We start from the raw sequence: 6,000 nt of genomic DNA on the forward strand, positions 1-6,000 counted from the left end.
GCTATTTATAATGGTAGGAACACTTCTTACACACTGCATGACTTCAGGAAGGCAGCCATTGAAGAGTTGGAAAGGCTTGACTGGCAATATCTCCACCACCTTGTGGACAGCTTGCCAAGGTGGGTAACATGGATGTAGTAACATGGTATTGAACACTGCCCAGCATCAATATTAGTTTCATAGATGTACAAAGATGTGCACTTTGGAACGAGGACGCTTTTAGTTGTTTGTTTTTATTTCAAAGCAAAGATTGTTGTGTTTCAGAAAGGCTAAGCCCACATTTGCTAGGTCTGTCTTCTTGTGTTTGCCCTGCGTCCTTTGAGACTGAAACCTTTTCTGTAGTTTCTCCTGAGACCCTGTAGCCTAAACAAGTGCCCAGTCCCCTCCACAAAGCACCTGCTAATTTCACAGAAGAAAATAATTTGAATTGTGTGTGAAGTTCACACCTTTTCATCATGCAGGTATCTCTTTAAACAGCTGAGAATATTAACAGAGATATTGACAAGTACACTGAGGTGACAAAAGTTAAAGGAAAGCGATGTTCGCATATACAGACAGCAGTAATATTGCATGAACAAGGTGTAAAAGGTTAGTACATTGGCGGAGCAGTCATTTGTATTCAACTGATTCTTGTGCAAAGGTTCCAATGTGATTATGGCTGCACGACGGGAATTAAGACTTTGAACGTGGAAATGTAGTTGGAGCTAGACACATGGGATATTAGATTTTGGAAATCTGTAAGGAATTCAGTATTCTGACATCCACAGTGACAAGAGTGTGCCAAGAATACCAAATTTCAGACATTATCTTTCACCCCCCTCCATGAACCATGAACGTTGCCATTGGTGGGGAGGCTTGTGTGCCTCAGCGATACAGATAGCCGTACAGCACATGCAACCATAATGGAGAGGTATCCATTGAGAAGAGGTGCAGCAGCCTTTGCAGTAGTTGCAGGGACAACAGTCTGGATGTTTGATCGATCTGGCCTTGTAACATCAGCCAAAATGGCCTTACTGTGCTGGTACTGCAAACAGCTGAAAGAAAAGGGGAAACTACAGCTGTAATTTTTCCCAAGGGCATGCAACTCTCAACTCTATTGAATTGCTAAATGATGCTGTCCTCTTGGGTAAAATATTCTGGAGGTAAAATTGTCTCCCATTTGGATCTCCGGGTAGGAACTGCTCAGGAGGATGTCATTATCAGGTGAAACAAAAGTTGCATCCTACGATCAGAGTATGCAATGTCAGCCTTAATCAAGCAAGTAGGTTAGAAAATTTAAAAGGGAAATCAATAGGCTTAAGTTAGATGTAGTAGGAGTTAGTGAAGTTCAGTGGCAGGAGGAACAGGACTTCTGGTCAGGTGGATACAGGGCCATAAATACAAAACCAAATATGGGTAATGCTGGAGTTTGTTAATAATGAATAAAAAAAGTGGATAAATCACTATGAACACATAGTGAATCCATTATTGCAGCCTAGATAGACAACGAAGCCCACAACCACCATAGTAGTACAAGTTTATGTGCCAGATAGCTCTGTAGATGATGAAGAGACTGAAGAAATGTGTGATCAGATGAAACAAATTATTCAGATAGTTAAGGGAGACGAAAAGTTAGTATTCATGGGGGACTGGAATTTGATACTAGTAAAGGAAAGAGAAGGAAAAATAGTAGGTGAATATCGACTGGGGGAAAGGAATGAAAGAAGAAGCCGCCTGGTAGAATTTTGCATAGAACATAATTTAATCATAGCAAACAATTGGTTTAAGAATTATGAAAGAAGGCTGTATATGTGGAAGAGACCTGGAGACACCGGAAGGTTTCAGATTGATTGTGTAATGGTAAGACAGAGATTTTGGAGCCAGATTTTAAATTGTAAGACATTTCCAGGGGCAGATGTAGACTCGTGACCACAATTTATTGGTTATGAACCGTTGATTAAAACCAAAGAAACTGCAAAAAAGTCAGAATTTAAGGGGGTGGGATCTGGATAATCTAAAAGAACCAGTGGCTTTAGAGTGTTTGAAAGAGAGTATTAGGAATGATTTACAAGAACAGGGGAAAGAAATACAGAAGAAGAATGGGTAGCTTTGAGAGATGAAATAGTGAAGGCAGCAAAGGATCAAGTAGGCAAAAAGACAAGAGCTAGTAGAAATCCTTGAGTAACATGATATATATTGAATTCAACGGATGAAAGGAGAAAATATAAAAATGCAATAATTGAAGCAGGTGAGAGGGAATAAAAACATCTAAAAGATGAGATCAACAGGAAGTGTGAAATGGCCAACCAAGAATGGTTAGAGATCAACTGAAAGGATAAATCCTTACAGCATATATCACTAGGGTTAAGATAGATGCCACCTACAGATAAATTATAGAGACCTTTGGTGAAAAGAGAACCACGTGTATGAATATCAAGAGCTCAGATGGAAAACCAGTCCTAAGCAAAGAAGGGAAAGCAGAAAGGTGGAAGTAGTATATAGAGGGTCTACTCGAGGGAGATGTACTTAAGGGCAATATTATGGAAATTGAAGAGGAGTTGGGAGATATGGTAATGTATGAAGAATTTGACAGAGCACTGAAAGAGATAAGTTGAAAAAAGGGCTTGGGAGTAGACAACATTCCATTAGAACTACTGATAATCTTTGTAGAGCCAGTCATAACAAAACTCTTCCATCTGGTGAGGAAGATGTATGAGACAGGTGAAATACCATGAGACTTCAAGAAGAGTATACTAATTCCAATTCCAAAGAAAGCAGTTGCTGACAGGTGTGAAAATTACCGAACTATCAGTTTAATAAGTTATAACTCCAAAATACTAACATGAATTCTTTGTAGAAGAATGGAAAAACTGGCAGAAGCAGACCTTGGAGAAGATGAATTCCGTTTCCAGAGAATGCAAGGCACTACTGACCCTACGGCTGCTCATAGAAGATAGGTCAAGGAAAGGCAAACCTATGTTTACAGCCTTTGTAGACCTAGAGAAAGCTTTTGACTGGATTACTCCCTTTCAAATTCTTAAGGTGGCAGGGGTAAAATACAGGGAGTGAAAGGCTATTTATAACTTGTACGGAAATCAGACTGCAGTTATAAGAGTCAAGGGGCACAAAAGGGAGGCATAGATTGAAAAGGAAGTGAGGCAGGGTTGTAGCATGTCTCCGATGTTATTCAATCTGTAAATTGAACAAGCAGTAAAGAAAAATTTGGAGTAGGAATTAATGTACAGGGAGAAGAAAGAAAAACTTGGGGAGTTTGCCTACAATATTGTAATGCTGTCAGAGACAGCAAAGGACTTGGAGGAGCAGTTGAATGGAATGGACAGTGTTTTGAAAGGAGAATATAAAATGAACATCAACGAAAGCAAAACAAGGATTATGGAAAGTAGTGAAATCAGTTGATGCTGAGGGAATTAGATTAGGAAATGAGACACTTAAAGTAGTAGATGAATTGTGCTGTTTGGGCAACAAAATAACTGATGATGGTCAAGAAAGAGGATATAAAATATAGACTGGCAATGGCAAGAAAAGCATTTCTGAAGAAGAGAAATTTGTTGGCATCAAATATAGATTTGAGTGTCAGGAAGGCTTTTCTGAAAGTATTTGCATGGAGTGTAGCCACGTATGAAAGTGAAACATGGACAATAAACAGTTTAGACAAGAAGAGAATAGAAGCTTTTGAAATGTAGTGCTACAGAAGAATGCTGAAGATTAAATGAGTGGATCATGTCACTAATGAGAAGACGGCATCAAGGGGTCACCAATTTAGTACTAGAGGGAAGCTTGGAGGGGAGGGGGGGGGGGGGGGGGACAAAAACCATAGAGGGAGACCTAGAGATAAAAACAGTAACCAGATTCATAGGGATGTAGGTTGCAGCAGTTTCTCAGAGATGAGTAGACTTAAGCAGCATAGAGTAGCATGGAGAGCTGCATCAAACCAGCCTTTGGACTGAAGACCAAGACAACACAAATCCTAACCACGGACAGTGCAGTGGCTGATGGCCTGCATGTAACCACCAAGAGCAGTGGTGACCACGTAGTGTTGTTATTGCTGATGGACAAGCAATGCTTTGAAATAACCACAGAAATCAATGTGGGACATACGATGACCGTATCCGTGGCAGGAGACGACCAATGCGAGTGCTTTTCCTAGCAGCACATCACCCACAGTGCCTCTCCTGAGCTTGTGACCATATCAGTTGCTGTAAATGCCAGCTTGCAGCCATAAAAATATTATTTATTTGTTTAAATTTGTATAAGTGTTTAATGTTTGTTCTGTTGACACATTCCAAATCATAAATTTTATTGTGAATTTGATCTGCGGAGCAAGTAGGTTATTAACTAAATACTGGAACTCATTGACACCTAGGGCACTATTATCAAGCATCCATTAACGTTTGTGCAAAAAATGAACTTGAAAATATAATGTTCGTACTTGAATGAAACTTTACCTGATATAGATCATCATCATCACCACATCATCATCATGGTGTGGGTTCCTGTTGTCATGTCCTAGTTCATGAACCACGGGCAACGTATGAGTGGCCAAGTAAGTGGTCCTGACAGTCGGGATACCAGCTACTTTGGATTAAGGTTGGGCATCTCGGACATATTCTGAGTCGTGGTCACCTTTGTGCTCAGATGGCAAAGACTACCAAATCCACGGTTAGTCCCTCAACCGTTAGGTGTAAAACGCATTGGGACCCGGGGCAAGTAAGGCTAGCAACCTGCTTCCCTGGTACTTTAAATATGATGCTGGCAACAATCAGAGCAAAATGCCTCGGACCTTTGGAGGTGACGGAGTCCCACCTCTAATTGACAAAGCAGGGACTCCTAAGATACGACTCGGCAAACGAATGGTAACAAGATGGGGAGCTATTAATATCAATGAGGGCTACTCTGGGAAGAAGGTAAAGCTGGCAGAGGCTGCAAGTAAGACGGGATTGGACGTTTTAGCTGTTAGTGACATTCGGATAAGGGGTGAGAAAGAAGAGGAAGTGGGAGAATACAAGGTCTACGTGTCAGGAGTCAAAGCAGGAATAGCACAATGGGGTGTAGGGCTTTACATCGGGAAAGAAATGGAACCCAGCGTAGTTGCAGTAAGGTATGTAAACGAATGACTGATGTGGATAGATTTGACAGTGTCTAGCAAGAAAATTAGGATTGTGTCAGTATATTCACATTGTGAAGGGACAGATCAAGATAAGATGGATAGTTTTTATGATGCACTCAGTAATGTAGTTGTTAGAGTAAAGGACAAGGACAGTGTTCTGCTCATGGGTGATTTTAACTCATTAAGTACCGGTGTCCTATTTTGAGGACAGAGCACATATTTATTTATAAATACACAATAAATTATTAATTTGCAACTATTACTGTTCTACATCATTTGTTGATGCTTTTTATAACAAATGTATGCTCACAGGAAATTAAAAGCAATAAATCCTACCATTAATTGATTATTGAATACTAAGGCACACTTTTCGTTATTACAGGTATTTACTTTATTGACAATTTAGTGATATTTGAAATATGTGGCAAATATCTTTTTCTGATTATTTATAGTCAACAATGTGTCTTTTAAACCACTTGCATTGTTAGCTCAATTGGAGTTATATTCATTGTTTTCCACTGTTATAAAATTTTGTGTACTCGAAATAGGACACTGGGACTTGGTGTTATCATTTCAGTTATTTGTATTGCTGCACGTTCGAAAATGAAACTCTGCTACTGCTGATGTATTTTCTTTTTAGAATGTGGTAATTTTACCAGATTTTGTTGCTGAGGTAAGTAATGACACAGGCAGACATATGGCCTTTACATATGTCTGCCTGTGTTTGTATATGTGCGGATGGATATGTGTGTGTGTGCGAGTGTATACCTGTCCTTCACTGCCAAGTATATCCCAAGTTTCCAGAAGTAAATCGAAGAAGAGATGTCTTACTGATGAGAAAGGCAATTGGAAAAATACACCTCCAGTTTATACAAAGCTGTCTCAAACTAGTG

Source organism: Schistocerca nitens, chromosome 4 (genome assembly GCF_023898315.1).
Source record: "Schistocerca nitens isolate TAMUIC-IGC-003100 chromosome 4, iqSchNite1.1, whole genome shotgun sequence".
NCBI classification, from domain to species: Eukaryota; Metazoa; Arthropoda; class Insecta; order Orthoptera; family Acrididae; genus Schistocerca; species Schistocerca nitens.